Source organism: Caretta caretta, chromosome 2 (assembly GCF_965140235.1).
Source record: "Caretta caretta isolate rCarCar2 chromosome 2, rCarCar1.hap1, whole genome shotgun sequence".
NCBI classification, from domain to species: Eukaryota; Metazoa; Chordata; order Testudines; family Cheloniidae; genus Caretta; species Caretta caretta.
Window position 1 is genome coordinate 35,618,880 of NC_134207.1, and position 17,390 is coordinate 35,636,269.

The 17,390-nt window shown below is 37.8% G+C and overlaps 1 long non-coding RNA gene across 1 annotated transcript in view; it reads left to right on the forward strand.

Moving 5' to 3' along the window:
- The first annotated feature begins 8,583 nt into the window (after nucleotides 1-8,583).
- The window catches only part of LOC142070738 (uncharacterized), a 33,164-nt gene continuing 24,357 nt past the window's right edge, over nucleotides 8,584-17,390 (forward strand). The window contains exon 1 of the long non-coding RNA XR_012666689.1: nucleotides 8,584-8,828. This is a non-coding gene — a long non-coding RNA (uncharacterized LOC142070738). The remainder of the gene's footprint in view (nucleotides 8,829-17,390) is intronic.

Consider the following 17,390-nt stretch of genomic DNA (forward strand, 5'->3'; position numbering starts at 1 on the left):
GAGGGCCTCTACCTGAGGGTCATCTCCTTCCAAGGGGTCATTGCCCCATGATTTTCTGACCTCCCTGAAGAATTCCCAATCCCAACCCAAAATCACTGGGTAAGCCAGCATATGGACAACATCTTCTCATACTTTTCCCATGTGGTTCCCCATGGTGAGCTGTATCTCCTTCATGAGACATGGCCATATGTTCCTATACATGCACTGGAGGTAGATGGTGTCCCCAAAGTTATCTCTGGCTTGCTAGCTGTTCCCTGATCAATGTTTAGCTGCACCCCAAGTCTCTTAATGCTGGTACTTCTACCCCATTGATCCACACAGGGACTAACATCTTGGCCTGGCCTCTTTTCCTAGCCTTGGTGTCCACCGCCCATGCCTGCCCATAGGCATGATCTATGAAAGGGTAGTAGTCATAGTGGAAATGACCACACTGTGTGCACAAAAAGCAACTTCTTGTTGAGATACTTGCTCTATCCCTTGATGCTCTCGGGGGAGTTGGGTGTCCATGGAGGAAGAGAAGGAAGGATATGACCTGTCAGTGAACCTGCTTCTCCACTACCTTGGATCTTGCATAGGCATTTATACATGCGCAAAGTGGTATAGAATGCTACCATATCAGAACAGGAACATTCTATATTTTCTTTGCACAAGTGTAAATGACTACACAAAGATGTAAGTCAGTGGAGCAGCAGGCCCTATATGTTGTTTAATTGGATGACTGGTTTTCTCAGATTGACAGTTTTGTCACTTTGCTTCTTCAAAGAGTATTCTACTGATGCACAATATTCCAGATAAAATGTAATAATGGAACAAGAGAAGCAAAGGAAGTAGTAAGCCTCTGTAACTCAAATTTTGTTGATGAACTTGAATAACCTGAAGGATTAGTACAAGTGGAATTTAGAGCAATCACTGTATTCACTGGTCATTACCTTTATCATAATTTTCCAATTACTACATCATTGGTATACTTGACTAATTGTAGTGATTCTACTTATATTTCTCTATATCCAAACTGTTCTGTTTTTAGTATTTTTGTACGTTAAAGTTAATTGCACTTAAACTATTATCAAATCTATTGCATTACTCTGAGCTAAACGATATGATGCTAATTGTAATGTTTTTTATGTCCTTTCACTTATCAAATGGATCATTTTAGTATGATTCTATAACTGTAAATAGGACACCAATTATTCTTCCGTGGACATATTAATTAAAGAACAAAACAACATTTTTAAAACTTATCAATAACATATAATCCATGTACCCTGTATGGCAGTAAACTAAATAAAGTTTTATGTTTTATTTTGGTTTTAAATCTCAAATGTGTTTATTCAGTGATGGATATGGTCATATACACACAAAATTTAGATTGGCTTCATTTTGATTATTGCACAAAGACTTGTGTCATTTCTTTTCATATCTAAATCCCAGTTTTACCATTCTCAATTCTCAAACATGTTGGTGAGTTACAAGAGCGTTTACCAGTAAAATGTCAACAGTTACCATTAAAAAGTCAAGAAGTTACTATACAGTCCTTGGAATGTGAAAAACCATAGATATTTCCAGTATGCAAAACTTCAAATAACTGCAGTATCTCATATCCCATTGTTGGTAAATGATTGCTTTACATTCACCATGGTACTTTTTACAATTTTTTATAAATAAAATATAAAGAATTAAAAGGAATGTTGAAATTAATACACAGTACAAAGACTGACTGCTTTCAAAAGACCATTTTAAAAGAGTTTGTAGTATAATACTTGGGCTAAATTCATCCCTGGCTTAACTCTTAGTGGATGTAGCTACTATGGCCTTTTGTTTTGGAGAAATATATTGCACTAACTATTCATTCTTTTATTCAGTTTGGCTGCTTCTGAGGTTTAGAAAGACATATGAATATTGTTGAGTATCACTTTAAATCCCATCCCATTCAAAACTGCTTTGAGTAAAGTAAAGGCAACTAAAATGAAAGTTTAAAATAAGACAATCCTTGCAGTAAAAAATCAGTCACTTATCAGTAGACTTCCATGCAGCTCATTCGAAATTCACAATTTGGAACACAAATTTAGAATATTGAACGTGGCATTATTCATTACCTGGCACACAGTCACTCAAGGCAGTTAGCCAAACAAGCTATCTCTCTACTTACAGGTGAAACAACGTTTTTGAGAATCTTAAAAAATTGAAAACATTCATAAATCAAAATAGGAGGTTTTCTAAGAGGGAAGCTAACATGCCAATTTTAAATATACCGGATAGGAAAACAAGTCAGCTTTTAAAAAGGCTTTTCTGACAGACACTTCCACTTATTCAGACAATATATATTAGTGTCTATAGAGTAGACTTACCAAAATGATATTTCAATCAATATATTTTCCAGATGCAAAGAGACCATATTTCCTCCCTCTTTGCTTCAGAGTGTAGGAAAGAGGGTAACTATTGAACATGGACTGGGTTACAGTATGACAGCTTACAAAAACAATTATAACTAACTGTCAGTTCTGGACACTGAACTGCAAACTTTTCCACCATGACGAGTACCATCTGTAGTAGTGCTTAACCTGTTTAGGTAAATTAGTTTTTCTTTTTAGCATCATCCTAAATCTATAACTCAAGTTGTAACTGGCAAATATCCCCCATTTCACAGGGGGGATGTTGGTCAGACTGGCGGGGGCAGGACAGCCCAGAAGGGAAGGGAAGGAAGAGGGGAAAGTGCATGCCTGAGAATGCTGGGCCTCAGCCCCTATTCCTTCCATTGGCCAGCCAATGGGGAGTGAACAAGCTGATTGGCCTGCGCATTCCCATCCCAACTAATTAATGTCCTTCCCAGATTTTTGGGGCCTCTTGTCCCCTTCAGCTGCCCAACCCGTCTTCCCTGTAGTTGTAGTTCCCTGAGTTTTCATGATGCTGTTGCTCTGACTGATTTGGGGTCAGGAAGGAATTTTTCCCATTGGGCCAAACTGGCAAAGTTCTGTCACTTTTTTCACCTTCCTCATAGCATCATGGAGTTGCATTTCGGTTTAAAGAATAATAATAATACCTAGCTCTTCTATGACAAGGACTTGGAGATTTAATATTATATATATATATATATATATATATATATATATAGGTAAGTTTAGTTAGTTTGTCACAACTTACAGCTGGTGTCCTGTACAGATAAAGGCCAAAATGGTCAGTTCCAGATGCAAATGAGACCCAAGATTTCAATGGCAGACCTTGTGCCTGTTGGAGAAGGGGAAACCTGGAGTCTTCACAGACCAAGGTCTCCCTTTGGGTACTCTCATGAGGGAATGGGCGAGAGGATTCAGGAGTAGGCTGAAGAGGATCTACCCTGAGTTATTGGATATATGGTGGGAGCCCTGTAACCTTGAACTGAACCAACTTATATGTTTAGTATGTGAGAGACAGAGGGCAATGTTAAGTTAATGAAGTTGCAGCCTGCAATTTAAATTCATCCCTGTGTCTGTCTTCATTCATCTGCATGTCATGATCAACCACTTAATGCTATTAGAGATTGAAGAGATAGTGGAATTCTGTACAAATTACAGTTGGGTAAATTACTGTGGTTGGTTGAATTGATACAAAAAATGCCTTCTGAATATTTTCACAAATAAACATATTGATTTTCTTTAACTCTTATTTCTTATTTATTCTTGTTTCCAAGTATACAGAAAACTGCCCCTTTATTCATGAAAATGTTCATGATTCCCAAAAGTTTCAGCAATGTTAGCATAATCAGTTACACATGATGAATAACAAATATCAGACAGTGAATGCTCCAAGTGAACAGTTCACAAAAAACACGTAGTCTGAAAAACTTATTTCAGTCAATTTGGCAAATACTTACGAATAACGAATACCTTAATAAAAATTAGGACCAATTTGCTAAAAATTCAGAAACAGAGAAAAGGATTAAATTTATTGGATAAATTACAGAAGCTGCCTTTCAGTGGTGAGTGAAGAGTTTCATATACAGACACAGAGTTGGACAAAGACAGATAGCTTGATAAATAGACAAATGGAGAGACAGATATGTACATGGTATATTCACAAATATAAAGACACCGTATGTACTCTTCTGTATGTACAAATTAGGTCAAATCCTTAGCAGTTATAAATTTGCATGGCTCTATTGACTTCAATGAAACTATGCCAATTTATATCAGCAGATCATATAGGCCACAATATTCATGTAGGTCCGTTAGCTCTAAAAAATCCTAAAGTGTTTTGTGCTTTAAAAATAATCTATTATCTATATTTCAGCCGGGTGAATAGTAGTTATTGAATATACTGTCTGACCAAATTTACTATTTTTATTGAGTAATTTATTTAATAAATACTTTCATAAGGTGTTTGAGGAGTCCCATATGTGGTTGAACACTGTCTTGAAAAAAGTATTCAATAAATAATGGTGATATTTATCAAATAATGTATTAAATTCTTTTCTTTTTAAAAAATATTTTGATATTCATCCAGCTCTAATCTATATCTCTATCTAAGATATTTGTAGGGCCCTATTACTGAAGTATCTGAGTGCCACAGAATCTTTAATATATTTATCCTTACAACACCCCTATGAAGTTGGGACGTACTATTATTTCCACTTCATAGATGGAGAACTGAGGCAGAGAGAGAGTAAGTGAGTTTCCCAAGGTAATATGAGAAGTCTGCAATGGAGTGGGGAATTGAACCCTAATCACTGGTCCATCTTTCTTCCTTGCATATAGATATAGGTGATCTGTGTCTATATAACAACCCCTTAGAGCTCTGTCTAAGCTCAAAAGCTTGTCTCTCTCACCAACAGAAGTTGGACCATTATCAGATATTACCTCACCCACCTTGTCTCGGTAACGTACAAAGGGATTGGCCATGCATTGTGATTTGCCAGGGTATAAAAATCATTACTTCATGCAGGATTCAGGCCATACTTTGTAACGCTCTTTGGAATACTGAAGGATGAAAGTTGTCAAATTATTAATTATTATTACTACTACTTCTACTAAAGCCTATGTAGTTTCTAACCTTGGACAAATATCTATAGTAAAGTAGACAAAGACAAATTTGCTATCTATAAAATTGTGATCTATCATGATCTTAACTGATTTTGTCTTATTGGGAGTGATGTTCTTTTTTTTAAATAATGATCACATCTTTCTTCATCTTTATCTTTAATGCTTTTCATAGCACTCATGAAGACAAAATAATAAGATATTAAAAGCAGTAGTGAGTGGTTTTAAAAATTTAAAATAAAAAATATTTGTGGTTTAATTCCATATAAATTAATCTCACTCTGGAAAGTATTTTTCACTTCGAGAAGCTATTAAATGCTCCTTTTTTATACTCAACCTGCTGACAAAAATTAGAAAGCAAACAAATGAGATGAGTTGCAGTGAGGAAACTAGATGCCAAAAGAGCACAGTATATAATTGGAAGAGCACAGGAGAATGTTTAAAATAAGTTCAAGAACAGTGATAAGGCTGAAGATGATGTTATCTGTTGGACAGAAGAAGCCATTAACATACACCAGAGTGTTTTCAATCACTTAATCAGAAAACCCTTTTCCTGAGCACTGTTTCTTGTCCATGTGCCATGAACAAACATAAATATTTTGGATTTCCTGCATCCTTTACTCTGATAATGGGCTCTTAACTGTAAGCCCTTCCCACCTCAAAGCAAAAGCTAAAAAACAAACGATAAAACATGAAAGATAGATATGATTTCTATGCCAGATGAGTTACTGAATTCCACAAAGAACTCATTGTGGGCTTTTTAACCACATCATTACTTTTTACTTTAATATGAATGCACTTTAAAATGAGAGAGAGGGGAAATGCTTTAGTGGTCCATTATTGTCCCCACTGAGCTCAACTGGCTAAACTCTTGACTGACTGCAATACTATAAGTCAAGATCAGCCCCATATTAAAAAGGTTTAACTACTCTCATTTTACATTTGTGCATTACAGCAAACTCCCGATTCCATTTTTAGTATCTTTGAGCTCACTGGGCTGGTGTAACTTGGAGCAGCTCCACTGACTTCACTGGAATTGTGCCAGTTTACACCAGCAAATAATTTACCCTACTGTTTAATTAGGGACTTTTCCATCCTAAAACTTCTATGTAGTTTGCATAATAAATGGGAAGTTGTAAACAAACTGTGGCAAATCAACACCTGTAAAATCTTATTAAATAAATGTATATAATATGTTCCTGAAATCTCTGTTCATTTTGTGTATCCCTGCACACATGCACAAGCACACAAACACCTTAAAGATAATGATGAATTATGGTAGCGTTGTATATGAAAGTTCACTGAAAAAAACAACTGAAGAATGGTCAGTGTATTTAATACAAATTCACATTTTATTGCATATAATAAAAATATAATATATAATCTAAACCGCACAAGAAACGATCCTTTATCCTGTGTCAAACGTCAATACATGAGTTATGTGCTGGGAAGAGCCTTAGGAGCTGAACTCCTCCCACACACACATACACACTATAGACTGACTCTATGAGCAGCTTCAAGGCTGCAGCTGCCTCAGCAGATGGGGTCTAATCCTGTGAGGTGTTGAGCTCCATCAACTCCTGTTGATTCCAGGAATGAACCTAGGGTTCACTGATGCTTTCTGCAGGAGTACTGGTTGGTGGATCCATATAGTTCCAGATTTACCATCCCTACTTCTCCTGATGCCCACTCCTACTGGTTATAGCTCCATGGCTCTCAGAAGCTAGATACCCTATATATAGGCTCCTGGTATCCTGTCCAACCCCTTATATACACTGGAAACGCATGGCACTGCATCCGTGGAAGACAGGGCAGGATATACCCTATAACAGTCAATATATATCAGAAACAACCTAAGAGCCTCAGGAGTTGTTTTTAGATAATTCTGACACAACTGATGCAATGTTTTTCTGTGTCCAAATAAGCTGTATCAGTCATTTGAATAGTAATGAACTAGAAACCGCACATTGTGTTAGAACAAATAAATCAAAGTGGGATACTTGGCATCAGGAAAAACTAACTTTAAGTGATCATTAAAGGGAGAAAGAGACCCATATTTAAATACATTTCTTCTGTTCTTAATGGCTACCAGGCAAATTTTTTTGTTCTGTTCTATCGTGATTGTTATGGTGTTACACGAAATGAAATCTTAGACTACATAGTAGATTGATCACCTCTCAAATGTTTACTCCCCATTTGGATCCCAGCATTCATACAAAAATATTTAGTGCCAGATCATCTGCTTCTTTGAGCAACACCGATATATGCCAGATGAGAATCTGGCCCAATATATAGTCCAGAAATTTATAAATAATAATTATGGGTGTAATTTCTCCTGCACAGGACAAAATTTAAAATTTCCAACATGATTCAGGCTCACGTGGGAATGTAAAAAGTAGCTAGGTAAAGAACCAAAGAGCCACACCGCAGAAAATAATAATTCAGCTCAATTAAAATATTTGATAAATATGATCTGATTCTAATCAATATGCAAAATATGTCTTTTGTCAGATGACTTATACTGTTTTCCCATTTTACATTTATGAGCCTTAAGTCATAAGTGTTTTATGCCATACCAAAATGGATTTAAGAGCCCAGACCCATATTCCTATGTACACAGATTCCAAGTGAAGTCAAATGGAATGCATAAGGAATTCAGAATCAAGTCCTTAAAGAGTCATGGTTTATTCCGTGTATGTGTGTGTTTAAGCACAGCAAAAAGAAAATGCATGTGACTTCAATGTTTATGACATTTCCCACTTGTTTCTCTAACAGGTGAGATGCACTGTTAATAACAAGAAGATGAAAAATTAATTTATCTGGGTAAACTGCTAGTGAAATCTGATGGTCTCATTATGGAGGCTGTTGCCTTGCAATAAACATTGCCTCCCATTACTAAGGAAACTGCCACTAATCAAATGTGTTTCTGAAGTACTACAAAAGGATTTGGCAGAAAATTTCAAGATAATGACTGTTAAGTGAGGCTTGATTTATTCCTAGTCTCTCTTTATTTTTAATTCTTTTTTTACATACTGGAAAACGGGCACCATTACTCGTTGTGGAATTTGGGGTATAAATCTGAATAAAAGTTGTTTACGTAAAATATTATTTCATTGTCTTGGGGGAAAAATTGCCTCTTAAGTTATCTGATTTCATACAAAATGTTACAGAAATGAACAGCATCCACATTTTTTTTTCAATAGTCGGTTGAATCACATCACAATCACGAGACAATTCCAAGATGAACCGACTCAGAGTAAATGACCTCTTCATCTCAGTGATAAAGTTCCAGCCAAAATACTCTCTCGGCCCGAGACGTGATTCATTAGAAATATCTGCATGGTGTGGGGCTCTACTCTCTATCTGGCAGAGTCCGGCCTGCAGACTGATAAGAAGCAAATGCAAATGTCCTGATAAGAACTGAATGCAAATATTTATGATATGATATTCCCTGGGAATTATGTGCAGATAAAACAAAGTGTATTATTTTCCTGCTTCTCTTTCAGGTTTGCCAAAATGCCCTTTTTCGCTTTCGGAATTTGCATTTCTTCAAAATTGATTCGGCTTGCGTATTATGTTAAGCTATTTGTTTGCTAAGGATGGTAATTAGTTACTGTAATTACAGCAATGACAGTTGCTAAATTGTTTTTAAAGCATTACAGTGAGCCTGTGCCAGAAGATTGCAGTATTTTTTTGGATTTAAGCAGAGGCTGGAAAAACTCCCACTCTAAGGCCAGCATGGGATTTTCAACTACAAAGCTGCTTTTCCCGATTGAAATATTTTTTTAAAAAAGAAATCATTAATCTGCATTGATTGTAAGTACTCACTTTAAATTTTGGTTTATTCACAGATCACAGAAATATTAGTGATAGTGGGCCCTGTGGGAAAGGAGATGCAAGGGGAACGCCCATCTTAAATAAAAGTGAAAGCAGAGGAAAAATGGTATAACTACTACTCTGAGCTTGCTCATGAAACTCTTTATGCTGTTTTTAGACAAATTAAAAACAACTTTAAAATGCCGGATTGCAAGTCATTTCCAAACTTTTCTGACATGCCCACAGCTAAAATGAGAAACTCAGAAAATACTACATTTTCCAAATCTGTACTGTACAGAACTTTGTGACTTGGAAAGAAGTAGAAGAGGGAAACAAACAGCTCCTCCAAATACATTCATGAAGTCACTTGGAAAGAAATAAGAAAAGGAGGACTTGTGGCACCTTAGAGACTAACAAATTTATTTGAACATAAGCTTTCGTGAGCTACAGCTCACTTCATCGGATGCAAATACAGACTAACACAGCTGCTACTCTGAAACTTGGAAAGAAATGTTTGGTTTTTTTTTTTTTTACTTTAACCTATAACATACAGCATATTTTTGCCATTCCTACTTATAGATAAACAGTGGATAGATTGCAGTGACTGTGAGTGGGGTGAATGTCTGGCACTAAACCCAGAAAGCTTCAGGTTTCATCCTTTACCCCTTTCCCTCTAGCATTTCCTCCAATGGAGGTACTCACACAGCAGGAAGAGCATGCAGCTCAGCAGTGGAAGAGCCCCGGGCATCTTAGCATGAGCTCTTCCTCTTCCAAGACATGTGGTCTCAGGAGATTAGCTGGTGTGTGTGTGGGAACCCTAAGGGTTCACCCATCTCTTCATTCTGTTCCTCCTTCCACCCCACCCCCGTATAATCTCATTCCTCACAGTTTATAGGAACAGACATAATCACTCCAGTTTTCTTCCTTCAGAAAACAGGCAGCCTCCTTTAAGTCAATAGTTTTGCTCTCTAATTAGTAAGTAGAGCATCTACAACCAGCCCTCCACCACCTTCATCATTCTCCTTGATTCAAATTTCATATATTGCCTTACTGTCTGTAACCTGGGAATTTATCTCAAGATAGCTCCCACCTCCTAGAATATTCCCCATTGCCTGCTCTTAACTGACTATACAACTTGCTGCAAATCCTATTTCCAGAACCATTTCACTTCCTGAACCCCTCACTAATAAATAAATAAATACATAATAACAATAACAATAATAATACAATCAAATGCTATGCCAAGAGACTCCTAGTTTCCCCATGTTGTATCATTCTCTACAAAACTTTCCTTTGTCCCCTTTTTCATCCCTTCCTCACTGCTGTTGATGTTAGCTGCATGATATATTGTAACCTGCACACATTACTGTATATGTATGAATGTGGAATGCATTTGTCTATTAAGCATTCTGCAATTCTTTTTAAGGGGAAAAACTATATGAAAGCAAAATATGCTCTATGATTTGCATATGCACATTTGAGTTTTGATAGGTGATAATCACTCTTTCAAAGATACATAGACAATATACTTCTTAATCCCATTTATGTATTCTCCACTTAATAGATGTTCCCAGTTGGTTAACCAGAAGTCAGATCGTCATCTCCCAACATCAACATACCCCATAGTTTGGTGCTTTGAAAGGGCCAGTTTCACAAAGCTGAAACAATTATGAGCCAAATCTGCCAGGAAGAAGAATTTAATCAGAAAAATGTGAATGATAATTGGCAATAGTTTAAGAATACTTTACAAGCTGCCCAAAAGATCACGATCCCACTGTTGAGGAAGAAGGCTGTATTGATTAAAAAACTGACCTGATTTAGAGGGGAAGCGAAGGTAGCTATAAAAATAGTATATAACAAATGAAAGAAAGGGGAAGTTGGTAGTAATAAATATAAATCAAAAGCTACGAAATGTAGAAAATTGATCAAGAAAGTAAAGGGACACAAGGAGAAATCCAGCAGAGTTAAGGATAATAAGGTGTTTTTAAGTATAATAGGAAGAAAAAGGATCCTATCAATGGTATTGGTTCATTACTACACAGAAATGGTAGAATTATCAATAATTATGCAGAAAAGGCACAAGAGTTCAATAAAATATTTCTGTTCTGTATCTGGGGAAAAAACAGATGATGTAGTCATATCATATGATATCACTCTTTCCATTCCACTAGTTTCTCATGGGGATGTTAAACAGTCACAACTCAGGTTAAATCTTTAGAAACCAGCAGGTCTAAATAACTTGCATCCAAGAGTTTTAAAGGAGCTGGCTGAGAAGCTCATTGGACCATTAATGTTGATTTTCAGTAAATCATGGAACGCCAGGAAGTTCCAGAAGACTGGAAAAAAACTAATATTGTGTAAATACTAATAGTTTAAAAGGGTAAATGGGATGACCCAGGTAATTATAGGCCTGTCAGTCTGACATAAATCCTGAGCAAGATAATGGAACGACTAATATGGGACTCAGTTAATAAAGAAGAGGTTACTCATCCTGTGCAGTACTTGTGGTTCTTTGAGATGCGTGTCCCACTTTAGTGTGCTTGTGCCCCATGTGCCTCAGAGCAGAGATTTTAGGTAGCAGTGTCTGTTGTGCCCACGCGTGTGTCCCCACAGCCTTGTGCCCTGCACCAAGGCTATATAGCACTGCATGGAAGAATTGCCTTCAGTTTCTTCTCTACAACGGAGCCCACTGAAAAGAACTCTGAAGCAGAGGGGAGGAGGATGGATAGTGGAGCACCCACAGGGACACATATCTCAAAGAACCACAGTTACTGCACAGAGTCATCTTCTCTTCTTCGTGTCCCTATGGGTGCTCCATTCTAGATGACAATCAAGCAGTACCCTCTACAGAGGGGAGGATCTTCAGAGTCATATCTAAGATTGAAGATAGAACAGTAGAGCCACATATGACATCAGAAGCTGAGTTATGAGTGACTGCATAGTGTTCAGCAAATGTCTGGATAAATGTCCAAGTCGTGACTATGTATTTCTGCAATGGGAATGTTCTTAAGAAAGGCTGTCGAAGTACAAAGGGATCATGTGTAGTGAATTAATACTCTAGAGGGAGGTTGAAGATCGTGAGACTTGATAGCACGAGGTAATACAGCCAGATATCCACCTGGAAAGACTTTGCTTGGAAACTGGAGATCCCTTAGTTCTATCCACTCATGGTTGTGATTCACCCCAGACAGCATGACAATGCTCATCTAGTCTGACCTCCTGAACATTGCAGACCACAGAACTCTACCCACCCACTCCTCTAGCAATCCCATAACCTCTGGCAGAGAGTTAATGAAGCCCTCAAATCTTGATTTAAAGACTTCAAGTTACAGAGCATTTACTCTAGTTCAAACCAGCAAGTGACCTGTGCCCCATGCTGCAGAGGAAGGCAAAAAAACCCCAGGGTCTCTTCGAATTTGACCTGAAAAAAAAATTCCTTTCTGACCCCAAATATGGTGATCAGTTAGACTCTGAGCATGTGGGCAAGACCCACCAGACAGACACCTAGAAAAGAATTCTCTGTAGTCCCCCTCTAGAGTTCCATCTCCAGCCACTGGGGGTATCTGCTAATAGCAGTCATGGATGGGCCATACGCCATTGTAGTCTATCCTATAATCCCATCCCCTCCATAAGCTTAAAATCAGTCTTAGAAGAAATTAGATTTTTTGCCCACACTTGGAAGGCTGTTCCAGAGCTCCATTCCTTTGACGATTAGGAACCTTTGTCTAATTTCACACCTAAACTTATTGATGGCAACTTTACAACCATTTGTTTTTGTGCCAGCATTGGCCCATAACTTAAATAACTCCTCTACCTCTCTGGGATTGATCCCTCTGATGTATTTATACAGAGAACAATCATACCTCCCGAGCCTTCATTTTGTTAGGCTAAACAACCCAAACTCTTTAAGTCTCTTCTCATAAGGTAGTGTGACAAAGTTCCTCCTCTACCTTGGTGGGTCCTGCACTTACTGGAGGATTTTGCTCACCTCAGAGACTCACAGTAGCCCTCAGTTTGGCCACTTTCGTGGCTCAAATCTGCCGTTCACTCAGATAACCTCATCACTGGCCAGCATGGGGGAAAAGAGTAAGAACAATTCCCACAGTTTCTGCTGATCCACCATGTGGGGCAGGGATCAGCTCAGAGACCTTCCCTTCTGGTGGAAGCTCCTGTGTTGGGTCAGGAGTTGGGAGCTTTGGGGGGAACCCGGGCCCGCCCTCCAACCCAACGTTCAGCCCAGGGCCCTGTGGATTGCAGCTGTCCAGAGTGCCTTCTGGAATAGCTGCACGACAGCTACTACTCCCTGGGCTACTTCCCCTTGGCCTCCTCCCAACACCTTCTTTGTCCTCACCACAGAACCTTCCTCCTGATGTCTGTTAATGCTTGTACTCCTCAGTCCTCCAGCAGCACATCCTCTCACTCCCAGCTCCTTACATGCACACCTCACTAACAAGCCTTTTTAACTAAAAAGCCTTTTTAAACCAGGTGTCCTGATTAGCCTTAATTCTCGCAGCTTCCCAATTGGGTACAGGTGTCCTAATTAGCCTGCTGCCTTAATTAGTTCTAGAAAGTTCCTGAGTGTTCTGGAATAGTCCCTGTTATCTCACCCACAAAAAAGGGACCTGCTTAACCTGGAACTAATGTATCTACCCTCGACCACGCTCTTGTAGCCATCTGGCCTGACCCTGTCACAGTAGATTCTCCATTCCTTGGATCATACTATTGGCCCTTCTCTGCATCCGTTCCAGTTTGAATTCATCTTTCCTGAACATGGGAGACCAGCACTGCACATAGTATTCTAGATATGAGGTCTCACAAGTGCCTTGTATAATGGTGATAACTCTTCCCTATTTCCACTGGAAATATCTTGCCTGATGCATTCTAAGAATGCTTTAGCCTTTTTCATGGCTCATAGTCGTCCTGTGATCAACCAATACACACAGGTCTTTCTCCTCCTCTGTTGCTTTCAACTGATGCGTCCCTAGCTCAAAGCAAATATTCTTGTTCTTAGTCCTTAAGTGCATGAACTTGCACTATAAAATTTGCACTATAAAAATGCATCGGGCCTTGCGGAACTCCACTAGTAACGTCTCTCCAGCCTGACAGTTAACTTTTCAGTATGACCTGTTGTTGTCTCTCCTTTAATCAGTTCCTTATCCACCTTTTGATTCTTGTATCAATCCCATCTTCTCCCATTTATGTAACAATTTCTCATGTGGAACTGTATCATATGCTGTAATGAAATCCAGGTAGATTAGATCTATTGCACTTCCTTTGTCTTAAAAATCAGCCATCTGCTCAGCAAGAGAGATCAGGTTGGTTTGGCACAGCCTCCTTTTTGTAACACCATCTTCTATTTTATCCCAGTTACCGTTTCCTTGACATCTTTAATTTCTCTGATTTTCAAAATTTGTTCTAAGGCCTTGCACACAACTGAGGTCAAACTAACAGGCCTGTAGTTTCCTGGATCACTTCTCCCCCCCTTTCTTAAATATAGGTATTATGTTTGCAATTCTCCAGTCATGGGGTATGACCCCCAACTGTATAGATTCATTAAAAATCCTTGCTATTCGGCTTGCAATTTCACGTGCCAGTCCTTTAATATTCTTGGATGGAGATTCTCCAGGTCCCCTGATTTGCTCCCATTAAGCTGTTTGAATCTGGCTTCCACCTTGGATGTGGTCATTTCTACTTCCATATCCTTGTTCCCATAAGCCACCCTTCCACAGCCTGCAAGCGCCTCATTGCCCTTATTAAAAACTGAAGCAAAATATTCATTTAGATGCTTAGATAATCTTTAATCTCTACCCCATTGTCAGTGTTTAGCAGTCCCACTTCTTCGGTTCTTGTTTTTATTTTTATTTATACGGCTAAAGAACTTTTTACTATTGGTTTTAATTTCCTTTGCAAGGTCCAAATATACTCGGTTTTGGGGAATTCTCGCTTTTCCCTACACTTTCTGTCTTCCAGCTTCCTTGCTGATCCATTCCTTCTAGACTTTCTGATTTCTCTTAATAACTTGTGTGATATGCTTGTTCATTCACTTTGGTCTGCAACCCTTTCCTACAATTTTTTTTCCTTGCTTGGAATTCAGGCTTCAGATAATTTCTGAAATTTATATGACTAGATCACTCAGAATAGGGGAATCTTGCACTTGTTGTTAATGGTGAGGAAAAAGCAAACTCACAGTTCATAAGAAACACATGGGGTGAGATCCTGGGGTCACTTTTCTCTACTGCATATACATTTACAATAGTAGATTTTGACTGAGCAGTACTGGATCAAAGAACAACTTCAAAAAGCATAAATTACAATAAAAATATCAGCTAAGTGATTCTTAGCTACAGAAATCAGAGTGGTAGCCGTGTTAGTCTGTATCAGCAAAAAGAATGAGGAGTACTTGTGGCACCTTAAAGACTAACAAATTTATTTGAGCATAAGCTTTCGTGGGCTAAAACCCACTTTATCAGATGCATGCAGTGGAAAATACAGTAGGAAGATATATATGTATATACACAGAGAACATGAAAAAATGGGTGTTGCCATATCAACTCTAATGAGAGTGATCAATTAAGGTGAGGTATTATCAGCAGGAGGGAAAAAAAACCTTTTGTAGTGATAATCAGGATGGCCCATTTCCAACAGTTGACAAGAAGGTGTGAGTAACAGGGGGAAAAAAAAAGCATGGGGAAATAGTTTTACTTTGTGTAATGACCCATAAATAAAGACTGGGAGTGGATGTAACTGTAACTGGGAGTTACAGAAAGAAAAACATCTCTCCTGGAGTCCAAGAGATTTTTCTGTTCCTGAGTTTCAGAGGCTTGTTATTCACTACAAGGTTTATTGGGTTTATATTGGGATTCTGGCTCCTCAATTTGAAACTCCTCCCAGGGATTTACCTCTAGACCCTGCAATAGTTTCACACAGAGTATATCAGGACTACAGCTAGTCAGGAAATGGTTTTCCCATTCTGTGAATATTTCTGAAAGTTCAACATTTTTCCGCATTTGAAATCAGGATGAAAAATCAAAATTTTGAAAATAATTTGTGAAGCAATTTTTTTTCCTTTTTGGGTCAATTGAAAAGTTTTGTTTTGCTAATTTCAAAATGTTTTGTTTCACTTTTGACCTGTTTCTCTTTATTTAAACCTTTTTCAGTCTAATTAGCTTAAATTTCAAAATGAAGTCATTTCAAACAAGAAAACTGGAAAATTCAGTTTTGAACATGTCAAAATGAAATGTTTCAACGATTTTGAAACATTTTCCTTACATTTTTGAGTTGGGAAATTTATTGAACCCAACCCTGTTTCAAGAACAGTTTCAGTTTTGACAAATCAACATTTTTCTAAGTTAGTCAAAAAAATCTAACCAGTTCTAATCAGGACATGAATGAAAGGCCTATTTGTCAACATGTAGATTTCTATCTACTTTGTGCATTAATTTGGTAGATAGGGTTTCTAGGAAAGGATTGGGGTATATTTTGGGGGTCACACTTTATATGAAGATTCCATTTATAAATGGTTAATAAATGATTAATGAATATTATAAGTGTGTTTCACAAATTAGTAGTATGTGTCATAGATTGGTATCAGCCCATCAGCAGAAGGTGTTTAATATATTTATAGGCCATGGATATTAACAATCTAATTATCCATTAGATTCTACAACAATCCATAACAATTGATTAACAATTTTTTAAAACATCTGTTCTCTATTAACCCTTTATAAATGAAGACATAATATAAAAAGTGAGTCTTTTTGGAGTTCTCATTTGTATTGTCTGCTGATAAAGGTAAATTCCTATATGTTTTTGATTACAGATGGATGCTAACTGGTGAAGTTAGGTAATTTGTTTTTAATTTGCTGTGTGGTTACTGTACATTTATTATTGTGAGAGTGCACAGATCTTTGTATGGACTTTTTTTATATGTCAAATCTAAATAAATCAAACTATGGTAAATTATACGATGTACACATGCAAATTCTTGATTGGTATAACACATAGCTACATAGGCACCTATCTGGCCACATGGATGTGCAAATTTGGGATTTGCACTCTCATATGCAATATTGTACACACAAAAGAGGTATACAGAATGCTCATTTATCTCATTACTGAAAATCCAGGTCTGAAACTATAAAAAGGCATGCCATATCCAGTCACCTCAGTATTACTGGAGGTCATAAAGGAAGTGCTAATACAGATGATTGGTGTCCTGCTAGCCCTATTCTAGTAAAATAAAATTGGGGTCCAAAATGGTGTGGGTGATGAAGTGGGTGGCATGCTTCCTTCATATTCAGTCATTACCCAGGTTCTCCAACTCTCATGACTTTACCATAAGTCTCATTATGTTTGGTGTATTTCTTAAACTTCCCACTGCTAGACTAAAGAAATTCCATGACAATTTCAGTTTTTATGAAAAGAATACGTTTCTAGCCCACATGGATGTTGAGAAAAGCCTGAAAAAGTGCCCCAGAGACCCTGAATGGGTTACCTGGGCGTGGTGGTGGTGGTGGTGGAATCTCCATCCTTAGAGGTTTTTAAGGCCTGGCTTGACAAAGC